The sequence below is a fragment of the Pongo abelii genome, chromosome 8, assembly GCF_028885655.2.
Source record: "Pongo abelii isolate AG06213 chromosome 8, NHGRI_mPonAbe1-v2.0_pri, whole genome shotgun sequence".
Classification (NCBI taxonomy): domain Eukaryota; kingdom Metazoa; phylum Chordata; class Mammalia; order Primates; family Hominidae; genus Pongo; species Pongo abelii.
In genome coordinates this window covers 117,064,783-117,077,955 of record NC_071993.2, presented here as the reverse complement: position 1 = coordinate 117,077,955, position 13,173 = coordinate 117,064,783, and the positions used below count along the sequence as shown (strand labels likewise).

The 13,173-nt window shown below is 38.7% G+C and overlaps 1 protein-coding gene across 23 annotated transcripts in view; it reads right to left on the bottom strand.

Annotated features, from left to right (window-relative positions):
• ADD3 (adducin 3) overlaps positions 1-13,173 on the bottom strand; it is a 134,152-nt gene that overhangs the window by 85,410 nt on the left and 35,569 nt on the right. For 2 of the 23 annotated variants that reach the window (XM_063727028.1, XM_054521385.2), the window contains exon 2: positions 9,453-9,653. The gene's annotated coding sequence lies outside the window, so the exon portion shown is untranslated. 23 annotated transcript variants of the gene reach the window in all.

Genomic DNA, 13,173 nt, shown 5'->3' with positions numbered 1-13,173 from the left:
ATTGAGCTGCCATAGTCACTCACTTATACTTTATCCATTTTTGTTTTAATCTGGGCTTTTCTTAGAAAAAAATCAAGGAAAAGTAAGATATTAATATTGTAAATATTCATTAAAAGCTGAATCTGAGCTAATACCATTGCCAAATAACTTATGCTGTGAAACTCAGCAACCTATATTTTTTATCAACTGCCAAATATGGAACACTGAACTCAGTACTTATCCCAAAACATGCTTATTTCTCAGCAAATTAACGTTCAAGAAGTACCACATGTAATATTTCTGAAATTAAGGGTAATAGCCACAAGCAGCTGAGTGGCTTATGTAAACAGACTGGTTTACCACTATTTTCTATGGTCATGCAATACCATAATTCAGAACACCTGGGCAAGAAGTTCAACAGTTCAATAAAATATTTTGACTACACCTGCCCATATGTTTTTATCATCATAACTTATTCCTGTTTTTTGTCTGATATTTTTTCCAGATTGACATGCCAATCAAGAAAGATTTCAGTAGCATTAAAACAGCTAATACTATTGGGCACTTACTAGAGGTAAACACTTTACATGAATTTCATTTAAGAATGAGAAAACTGCTGGGTGTGGTGGCTCATGCTTGTAATCCCAGCACTTTGGGAGGCGGAGGAAGGCGGATCACGAGGTCAGGAGTTCAAAACCAGCCTGGCCAACATGGAGAAACCCTGTCTCTACTAAAGATACGAAAAATTTGCCAGGCATGGAGGCCAGGCACGGTGGTGCACGCCAGTAATCCCAGCACATTGGGAGGCCGAGGTGGGCGATCATGAGGTCAGGAGATCAAGACCATCCTGGCTAACACGGTGAAACCCCGTCTCTACTAAAAATACAAAAAAATTAGCCGGGCATGGTAACAGGCGCCTGTAGTCCCAGCTACTTGGGAGGCTGAGGCAGGAGAATGGCATGAACCCAGGGGTGCGGAGCTTGCAGTGAGCGGAGATCGTGCCACTGCACTGCAGCCTGGGTGACACAGCAAGACTCCATCTAAAAAAAAAAAAAAAAGAAATTTTGCCAGGCATGGTGGTGCGTGCCTGTAATCAATCCCAGCTACTCGGGAGGCTGAGGCAGGAGAATCACTTGAACCTGGGAGGTGGAGGTTGCAGTGAGCCGAGATCGTGCCACTGCACTCCAGCCTGGGCAACATGGCAAGACTCCATCTCAAAAAAAAAAAAAAAGAATGAGAAAACTGGCTTTCTCCCAAGATCTTGCAGCTAGTTGAGTGATAGTCCCAGATTATCAATCTAGGGCTTCTAATTCTAAACCCAAGACTCCCTGTATTACACACAAATAATAGCAGCATTATCTGATAGTGCTAAAATATTTTGCGACTCAGATTTATGGCTCTTAATCTTTATATTACATTCTTGATTTCTGAAAATGTATTATAAAAGTAACACATACTGAATATTCACATACCATTCCCCCAAAATAAATTTTAATCAAAGTCAGGTACATCTTTCACACATTTCCTCAGCATACATAAACAGAAACTTTATTGTTCATACTTTTAAAAATCTATTATATTGCATATTCTGTTCTACGGCTTAGTTTTCAAACATTTATACTGGACATTTTATTCTAAGTCAGTACACATCAAATGACCTCATTCTTCAATGGTTGCTGTGCATGATTATGGCATACACATCTCCCGTTTCCAGGTCAGTTTGTTTTCTTGTCATTACCAATTCTGCTATGATAAACATCTTCGTACATAGAACTTTGCATTTTTTGGAACTAAAATGTAAATTTCTAGAAACGTAACTGACAAGTCAAGGGGTAGGCGCATTTAACCTCTGACAAATTGCCTTCCATAAAAGTTAAACTTATTAATACTTTCATCACCAGTGTGTACATGAGAATTGGAGTTTTCTGTCCTAGGGGAATTTTACCTACTCTTATTTTACCTATTGATGAGAACAATAATCCTCAAGGAAAATGAATCAGTCATTCTATTAACTTCACAGTGAAAATTAAGACTACTGATGGTTAGTAAAGCTTCCAATTACTATTTTTTTAAAGTTAAAAAAATGAACAAAACCAAGCTATAAAAACAAATTCATAACACAAGTACACCCTGTGAGAGAAAATGTACTACTTTAAGTTTATTCATAGAAAAACAATAGTCTTGGGTATTATAGCATATGTACTAATTTCTAATGAGTATTACTAGAAATGCAGACATAAAATTTAAACACATAGCGGTGACCTTTATAGAATCCAGATAGACAGTTTCTAACAGTTATAACCAAATAGAAGATACATTGAGAAATGTTCAATGAAAACTAAAAAGCTATTTTATATTCCATTATCATTTGCCACAACAACAAAAAAATCCACATTATACCCAAGCAGAAACTGGCATTATGTAAATTCATCTACTTGAAAGTGAATCCAAGAGCATTCTTTTTATTACTATTGAACTAAATGTGAAAATGTAGACAGATCACTGGTAAATTGTTCAGCTGATTTTTCCCCATTCTGCTATGATCTTATGCTCTCAGCCATCTGGCTTGTATTTACTGTACTACTGGGAAGCTGTATTTGCTCACTAACAAAAGTAAAACTCTATTTTTCCTATTGTGTTTGCATAGTTATTCCCATGTGTGTGTTTGTTTTTTTCCATTTTCTAAACCAGGTATGTTGCCCACCTCAGGACAAACTCTTCAAGGCCTCATTATTATTTATATCTTCACAGAACATACTATATATTTACGGTTGTTCCTGCACTCCATTTGAACAATGTTTCTTCAAGCTCTAAGGAAATTCACCTTTTCTACTTCAACTTCTGCAACCCTGTCTTTGAATGGACCTTAGTTCCTTTCATTTGAGTCACTGACTTTCCTATCAAATATAACCTCTGAAATGGTTTTCAGGCTTAAAAATAAAACTATTCACTTATTTACATTTTTGATATAAGCTATATGTCAAAGTAACCACGTATCTTTATGCACAGAAGGAGCCTGCAGTTTAAGAAAGCTGTTTTACCCTAAACATTTATTAGCATAGACCATCGGTCCCCAACTTTTTTGGCACCAGGGAAGACAATTTTTCCACAGACTGGGGGTGGGGGAGAAGGGGGATGGTTTCCCAATGAAACTGGCTCTGATTATCAGGCACTACATTCTCATAAGGAGTGTGCAACCTAGATTCCTTGAATGCGCAGTTCACAACAGGGTTCGGGCCCCTATGAGAATCTAATGCTACCACTGATCTGACAGGAAGTGGAGCTCAGGTGGTTACGCTCACTTGCCTGCCGCACAGCCCGGTTCCTAACAGGTACTGGTCCGGGGCCCAGGGAATGGGAACCCCTGGCAGGGACCATTAGGCTGAAACATATCTTATGAGCAGTGACTCGTTGGTGTTTTCCTAAAGAGGGAGGGGGTACCTACTTCTTACTTTCCAGGTAGACAGAGGTGATATGAAAGATCCCTCTATAAAAGAACATTATTGGTACAATTTTTTTTTTCAATTCACTTATAATACCTGTACATAGTAAACAATTCAGTGGTACAGAAAAAGTCAAACTGGGATGGGCATGAAGGCTCACACCTGTAATCTCAGCACCTTGGGAAGCTGAGACAGCACCTTGGGAAGCCCAGGAGCTTGAGACCAGCCTGGGCAACATGGCAAGACCTTGTCTCTAGAAAAAAAAATTTTAAACTTAGCCATGATGGCGTGGGCCTGTGGTCCCAGCTACTTGGGAGGCTGGGCTGGAGGATCGCTTGAAACCAGGAGGTTGAGGCTGCGGTGAGCCATGTTCGTGCCACTACACTTCAGCCTGGGCAACAGAACAAGACTCTGTCTCAAGAATAAGTAAAAAAACAAAAAGCCAACTGTAAAAAGGAATCTATACAATTAAGTTAGTCTTCCTCTCAACCTTGAACTCCTTCCTAGAACTACTTTTGCCACCTTGATTCTTTCTATGCATTTCCTGTTTTTACAAAAATTGGAGAATGCACACTTCTCTACATCTTGCTTTGTTCTACTTAATGGTATACCCTAGAATATGTTCTATTTCAGGACTTAGAGAGCCATCTAACTTATTTTTAAATGGTTGCACAGTATTCCATTGTATAGATATATCACTATTTAGCAAATTCCCTATAATAGGCATATAGATTTTCCCTAATATTTCACTATTATAATGATGCACTTATATATACTTATTTGCAAATATTTATATAAATTTTGTATTATGTTTAACTTTTGGAGGAACCACTGTATAGTTTTTCCATAGCAGTTGCACCATTTTACATTACCAGCAGCAATTTCTAATTTCTCCACATCCTCATCAACATTTTAAATTTTGGTAAAGTTCAATTATCTATTTTTCCTTTTGTTGCCTGTTTTTTGGTGTCACATCCAAGAAATCATTTCCAAATCTGATGTCATGAAGATTTCTCTCTGGTTTCTTCTAAGAGTCTTATGGTTTTAGCTCTTTATTTAGGTTTTTGATCCATTTTGAGTTTATTTTTGTACAGTGTACAAGGGTCTTACTTCATTTTTTTGCATGAGGACATCCAGTTTCCCCAGCGGTATTTCTTGAAAAAGACCATTTTCTCCCCCTTGAATGGTGTTGGCACCCTTGTCAAAAAATCAATTGACTGTATATGTGAGTTACTTTCTGGGACAATATTAATTTTGATACTGGCAAACTGCCCTCCAAACACCAACTTATACTCCAACTGATATATGAGAGGGTTCGCTTTCCACATCATCCAAACACATTTGAGAGCAATATAATATGGCTTAATGTATTAGTCCACTTTCACGCTGCTAATAAAAACATACCTGACACTGGGTAATTTAGAAAGGCACAGTGGCTCCTGCCTGTAATCCCAGCACTTTGGGAGACTGAGATGGGCAGATCACTTTGGGAGACTGAGAGGTCAGGAGTTCAAGACCAGCCTGGCCAACATGCTTAAACCCTGTCTCCACTAAAAAACGAAAATTAGCTCGGTGTGGTGGTGCACACCTGTAATCCCAGCTACTTGGAAGGCTGAGGCAGGAAAATCGCTTGAACCCAGGAGGTGGAGGTTGCATTGAGCTGAGATTGTGCCACTGTACTCCAGCCTGGGCAACAGAGCGAGACTCCACTTCAGGAAAAAAAAAAAAAAGAGGTTTAATGGATTCACAGTTCCACGTGGCTGGGGAGGTCTCACAATCACGGTGGAAGGCAAAAGACATGTCTTATATGGTGGCAGACAAGAGAGAATGAGAGCCAAGTTAAAGGGGAAACCCCTCATAAAATCATCAGATCTCAGACTTACTCACTACCACAAGAACAGTATGGAGGAAACTGCCCCCGTGATTCAAATATCTCCCACTGGGTCCCTCCTACAGCACATGGGAATTATGGGAGCTACAATTCAAGATGAGATGTGGGTGGGGACACAGCCAAGCCATATCATTCCACTCCTGGCCCCTCCAAATCTCATGTTCTCGTATTTCAAAACCAATCATGCCTTTCCAACACTCTCCCAAAGTCTTAACTCATTTCAGCATTAACTCAAAGTCCACAGTCCAAAGTCTCATCTGAGACAAGACCAGTCCCTTCCACCTATGAGCCTATAAAATCAAAATCAAGTTAGTTACTTCCTAGATACAGTGGGGTCCAAGCATTGGGTAAATACAGCTGTTCCAAATGGGAGAAACTGACCAAAACAAAGGGGCTTCAGACCCCATGTAAGTCCAAAATCCAACAGGGCAGTCAAATCTTTTTTTTTTTTTTTTTTTTTGAGACGGAGTCTCGCTCTGTCGCCCAGGCTGGAGTGCAGTGGCGCGATCTCGGCTCACTGCAAGCTCCGCCTCCCGGGTTCATGCCATTCTCCTGCCTCAGCCTCCCAAGTAGCTGGGACTACAGGCACTTGCCGCAATGCCAGGCTAATTTTTTGTATTTTTAGTAGAGACGGGGTTTCACCGTGTTAGCCAGGATGGTCTCGATCTCCTGACCTCGTGATCTGCCTGCCTTGGCCTCCCAAAGTGCTGGGATTACAGGCATGAGCCACCACGCCTGGCCAGAGCAGTCAAATCTTAAAGTTCCAAAATGATCTCCTTTGACTCCATGTCTCACATCCAGGTCATGCTGATCCAAGGGGTGGGTTCCTACGATCTTGAGCAGCTCCGCCCCTGTGGCTTTGCAGGATACAGCACCACCCAGGCTTGCTTTCCCAGGCATTGAGCGTCTGTGGCTTTTCCAGGCACACGGTGCAAGCTGTCAGTGGATCTACCATTCTGGGGTCTGGAGGACAGTGGCCTTCTTCTCACAGCTCCACTAGGCAGCACCCCAGTGGGAACTCTATGTGGGGGCTTCAACCCCACATTTCCCTTCTGCACTGCTCTAGCAGAGGTTCTCCATGAGGGCCCCAGCACTGCAGCAAACTTCTGCCTGGAATCCAGGCATTTCCACACATCCTCGGAAATCTAAGTGGAGGTTCCCAAACCTCAATTCTTGACTTCTGTGCACCCACAGGCTCAAAACCATGTGGAAGCTGCCAAGGTTGGGGCTTGCACCCTCTGAGGCCACGGCATGAGCTGTAACTTGGCCCCTTTTAGCCATGGCTAGAGTGATTGGGACACAAGGCACCAAGTCCCTAGGTTGCCACAGCAGGGGGACTCTGGGCCCAGTCCATGAAACCATTTTTTCCTCCATGCCTCCGGGCCTGTGATGTGAGGGGCTGGCACAAAGTTTTCTGACATGCCCTGGAAACATTTTCCCCATTGTTTTGGTGATTAACATTTGGCTCCTCATCACTTATGCAAATTTCTGCAGCCAGCTTGAATTTCTCCCCGAGAAAATGGGTTTTCCTTTTCTATCACATCATCAGGCTGCAAATTTTCCAAACTTTTATGCTCTGTTTCCCTTTCAAAACTGAATGCTTTTAACAGCACCCAAGTCACATCTTGAATGCTTTGTTATTTAGAACTTTCTTCTGCCAGATACCCTAAGTCATCTTTCTCAAGTTCAAAGTTCCACAGATCTCTGGGGCAGGGGCAAAATGCTGGCAGTCTCTTTGCTAAAACACAGCAAGAGTCACCTTTACTCCAGTTCCCACCAAGTTCCTAATCTCCATCTAAGACCACCTCAGCCTAAATTTCATTGTCCATATGATTGTCAGCATTTTGGTCAAAGCCATTCAACAAGTCTCTAGGAAGTTCCAAACTTTCCTATATTTTCCTGTCTTCTTCTGAGCCCCCCAAATGGTTCCAACCTCTGCCTGTTACCCAGTTCCAAAGGAGCTTCCACATTTTTGGGCATCTTTACAGCAGCACCCCACTCCTGGTGCCAATTTACAGTATTAGTCCATTTTCATGCTGCTGATAAAGACATACCCAAGGCTGGATAGTTCATAAAGAAAAAGAGATTTATGGACTCACAGTTCCATGTGGCTGGGGAGGGGAGGCCTCACAATCATGGTGGAAGGGGAAAGGCATGTCTTACATGGTGGCAGACAAGAGAAAATGAGAGTCAAGCGAAAGGGGAAACCCCTTATAAAATCATCAGATCTCGTGAGACTTATGCATGATCACAAGAACAGGATGAGGGAAACTGCCCCCATGATTTAACTATCTCCCACTGGGACCCTCTCACAACACATGGGAATTATGGGAGCCACAGTTCAATATGGGATTTGGGTGGGGACACAGGCACACCATATCACTTGAGAAACCATACATTTCATATTGTACTTAGCTAAATCTTTTTAAAGTATAGTAATAATATGTTTGTTTCTAATGGGATAGTGGTTCTCATTAGTTGAGCTGGATTTTAACCATACTCATTTTACCTTACCAGCTGAAGATACTCCCAAGATATTCTGAGTATATATATTAAACAATTTCTTTTTCCCACAGATAATTCTCTAGAATTTACATTTTTTTCATTTGTGCTTCTGTGAAGCTATCTCATTTCTCATTTTGCAACAGAGACTTTTCCCTATAACTGTCTTTCCTTATTTTCCTAAGTCATACAATAAGTAGCATGACAAGTTTCTCTATTAGTTCCCAAATACTTAAGATTCAAAGAAGAATATTAAAAGATAGTATCTGCACAAATTTTCATTTATAAAATGGTTTTCAGGGATACATTAAAAAATTATCTAGGCCTCAACCTACAGAGGTTCTGATTTAGAAGACCTGGAATGGGACCCAGATATATATACTTGGAAAATGCTAGCACCTGATTTTAATAGATTTCCCCACTTAATACAGTGTACATTTACAGATGAGCAATCTGAGGCTGAGAGAGCCAAGTGACTTGCCCAAAGTCATATACTAGAAGCCAAGTCTCCAACTATAAGTACATTATGTAAAACTGTCTAAGCCTAATATTACTCAGACTGTTGCTAAAAGTGTGTTAATTCGGTAAATCTACTTTGTAAATTGTGAGTTACCTATATTATTGAGTTTTAAACATATAAATGATCTATTAATAGCATGACTTTTACAACTGCCCTAAAGGCAAATAGAAAGATAATGAATAATATTTATTTAGCTACTGTGAACTAGCTATCTATATTATTCAGGGCACATTAGAATAGCATGGCTTTTAAAATATCTATCACAAAGAGTGATCTCGTGGAAATTCCATTCTGCTGTCTTTGGCGTGAAAACTACTATGTCTCAGTAGTCAGCACTTGTGACCCTTTGGGCTTATAATAGACATCACTTCAGAATCACTGAACTTCAGCACTACTTCAATGCAAACTTCATAAAACCAAAAAAAAGGACAAAATTATCCTGGATTATGACAGTATTTATTTAAGGTGTTATTCTTTTTCAATTTCAAACCAAATATTTCCAAACCAGTATTTTGTGCTTGATTAGCAGCTACTATTTTTAAAGCAACTATTATGTACAAGGCATCATGGTAAGTGATTTACATATTTATTTTATTTAATACTCACCACTACCTTAGTGAGGCAACAATTACCTCCATCTTGTAGATGAGGAAAACTAGACCTAGAAAAGTTCAGCAACTTCCCCAAAGTGACAACAGTAGGTGGAATTTGAATACCCTTGCTCTTGTAACTTTGCTTTCCGTTTAACCTATACATTTATGTACATTCTATAAAAATTTCACTTTAGATGAGATTTTATATCCTTCAAAGCTTTTGATCCTCCCCGTCTCTAGAATTACATACAGATGACCCTTGAACAACATGGGAGGTTAGGGGCACCAGCCTCTGATGCAGTCAAAAAAAAAAAAAAAAAATCCACGTATAACTTTGGACTCTCCCCAACTATTAATAGCCTACTATTGACTAGAAGCCTTACTGATAGCATAAACAGTTGATTATGTATGTTTTATATATATATATTATATACACATTACTGTACTCTACAATATAGCAAGCTATAGAAAATACTAAGAAAATATTAATAAAATCATAAGAAAATACATTTACAGTACTGTACCGTATTTATTGATACCAAAATTTATGTCATCCGTTTACAAGACGAATCATTTGTCTGAAATGGTGGCAACAGCAGCTGCAGACCTCAATCTATGGTACACATCAAGCAATTCAACTTTTTCTTAGAATGTCATGACTTTTCTCTGCTTCTTGAAAGCATCACTTTGTATGGGTCTCATGGTGTTATTCAAGGTTTACACTTCTGCATTAGATACAATGAAAGATACACAATAATACTGAGAGGTCACTTTTTACTGAAATACACAATTTACTGGAAGGATGAACTGTTCACATAGATGATTAGCATCACACAGCTTTTTAAGTAAATACTCCTAACACTTGAGCTCACGGCAACAGCAACAAGAGGTGGCTACATGATTACAGGACTACAGTATGTACTAGAGTTAATTATATGCAGCTATGATTTAATACTGCCTTTTTATGTTTATTTACATTTCTCTCAACTGTGACAGTGCCATGTATGGTCTGTGTTTTTGTGTGTAAGTTTTCATAAATTTTAACTTTTTATAATAGATGTGTGTATATTTTATGGTGGTAAATGATAAAAGTAGACTAGAATCTACATATATTTTCTGCATTCATGACTTTATTCTTATTTTGATATTTCTAGTTCATCCATTTTTCCAAATTGTCACAAATCTCCAAATAATTTTCTAAAAGATGTACTCAAAAATATCTGCATGTAAGTGGACTTGTGCTATTCAAACCCACATTGCTCAAGCGTCAACTATAAGGAGATAAAATTTATACAGATCTTTGCTATAACTAATATTATAGCTCAAAAGTGCTAAACAGCAACAGAGGACCCAAAACCATTCTATTCTTTCACCATAGGTACTTTCTCTCTCTCTCTTTTTTTTTTTTTTTTTTGAGACAGAGTCTTGCTATGTTACCCAGGCTGGAGTGCAGTGGCACAATCTCGGCTCACTGCAACCTCCGACTCCTGGGTTCAAGCAATTCTCCTGCCTTAGCCTCCCAAGTAGCTGGGACTACAGGCGCACGCCACCATGCCCAGCTAATTTTTGTATTTTTAGTAGAGACGGGCTTTCACTATGTTGGCCAGGCTGGTCTTGAACTCCTGACCTTGTGATTCACCCCACCTTGGCCTCCCAAAGTGTTGGGATTACAGGCATGAGCCACCGCGCCCAGCCAGGTACTTTACTTCAAACTACCCAGTGTTTGGGAAAAGTATTTTCTACTAAGTGACCAACTAGTCCCCCAACACCTTGAATAACTGACATTCTTCCTCAGGTCTGGAACTACTTTACAGTAAGATTCCACTTGTAAGACTAGTCAAAATTCAAATGCACATAGCCAAAAGCACATAGCAATCTATTTTGAGGACTAACTATGCATAGTTATACACATAGTTTTACTATGAGTATAGCACTTTTAGAAACAGCATTTGATAAGGTCATACAGTTACCTAGTCCCAAAGTATAAATCACATAGCTTCATTTTGAATTAAAAGGGTCTTATTAATTGACTCTCATGGGAGAAATCTGAAGACTCTCTGCTACCTCCCCTTTTGACACCTATTACTTCTTTAGTCTACAATTTTATTTTGAAGGAATATATTTGTTCTCCTCCCCATTACATCACTAACTGTATCTGAAATAAAAATTTCATTGGTGTTATTTATCAGCTGTGGATGTTCTATGAATATTTTTAACATTTTGAAGCTAATGTACAGAAGGCAGCACCTATGTTACATTAAACAAAGAATATATGAAGTGCTTGTCTGATTTTGTATTGAAAATTCTAGGTTCCTAGTTGATTCATTTCTCAAAAATCATATGATAAGCATCAATTAAGTATGAAGTTCTACACAAAGATAAAAATATATGATTCTCACTGTCAAGGAGCCAATGGTCTAATAGGCCAGAAGACACAATAATATAAAGTGATAAATTCTCACATAAGCTGTCCTAATATAATCAATCCATAAAGTTTCATTTACAGAATCAGAAGTTTCCTTTTTCTAAATGTTCAACAAAACTTTTTTTCTTTTTTCTTTTTTTTCTTTTCTTTTTTTCTTCTTTTTTTTGAGACAGAGTCTTACTCTGTCACCCAGGACGGAGTTCAGGGGCATGATCTTGGCTCACTGCAACCTCCACCTCCCAGGTTCAAGCGATCTCATGCCTCAGCCTCCTGAGTAGCTGGGACTACAGGCATGTGTCATCATGCCTGGCTAATTTTTGTATTTTAGAGACAGGGTTTCACCATATGGGTCAGACTGGTCTTGAACTCTTGACCTCGTGATCCGCCCACCTCAGCCTCCCAAAGTGCTGGGATTACAGGCGTGAGCCACCGCACCCGGCCTGTTCAACAAACTTTATAAGGCTCATATCTCCCCTAATTTTCACTCCTCTCAACCCAAAAATAGTATTTCCTTTGAGCTACCGTAGCTCTTAATCTGTACTTTTTACTTTAGTTATTTAAGCACACAGTGTATCTTCTCCATTGACTAGATATTCCTTAAATCAGAAATAGATTCTTTTCTCATCATTGTATCCCCCATAGTGTTTATTATCAGCAAGAATTAAAATATTTATTGAATGAAGAATTTAGAGCCCTGATGCAATAATTTGAAAATAACATCTTAGTTTCACGAGACTAACATAGCTTTTACAATTTCCCAATCTACTCTTAGGAGAACTTATGCAGTGGAAAAATGTGGCTCCAATAGTGATCCCTCTCCCTAAGAAATACATGTTCATTTTACTATATCATTCTTACCAAGCTATTCATCCTTGGTTAAAAAAATAAAAATGAAGCAGCAGGCTGCTAAGTTAACCCTAAAAGTGGAATAACAGCAAATAGGTGAGTGAAATATCTAGGAACATCCAAATGCAACTTTAATAGTAAAGATAGAAAGTCATACAAAAAAAGATCAGCAATACTTAAAAAATAAATAGGATTTGTTTAAAAAAAACCTGGGAGGGAGTCAATTTCTTTATTTAAGTTACAGATTTCTCCAAAGAACATTAATTCGGATGCAAGTTAAAAGAAATACTCATTTGGAAGAGAAGTCCACCTGTAAAGGCCAAGCCGTTCAACTGAAAACTGGGCTGGCCCAACAACCACACACACCAAGATCTTCAGGACATAATTAAAACACAAACAAAATTACTATGTCCTCTGTAGGCTACTCCACAGCCTGCAGATAAGTTTTTAAAGTCAACATTCTTGATCACTGAGCCAAGATTAATCATTACTAGGCCAGTGCATGCAATTTGCTGAAAAGCTGAAATACGTGATCATTATTTAAAAATATTAAATGTGACCCACTGAAACTCTGAAGTAGAAAAATATGCATTCTATGTTTTCCCCTCAAAGTTTTAATAACTACTTTGAATAAAAATTAATTTAAATTATCTTGGTATGGGTGTACTCTAGACAAAGAACAAAATCAAACTGCTTTACCATTACTGGAAACTTTCTCATGAAATAACTGGATGACAGAAATTGAAGCAGTACTTATTTGTAATTACCAGAATTCGATTTGGTTCCCAAGCCTAAGAAGTAAAAAAACTGATGGAAAAAAAAAAAAAAAAAAGAGCACCAGACAAAACTCAGTTATCAATAATAAGACTATTAATATTTTATTAGTGTGCTAATTCTAACTTTTTCTAGATAACACCAAAATCCACATTCCATGTTATTAGACTATTTCCTGATTAAATATAGTATTATTTTAA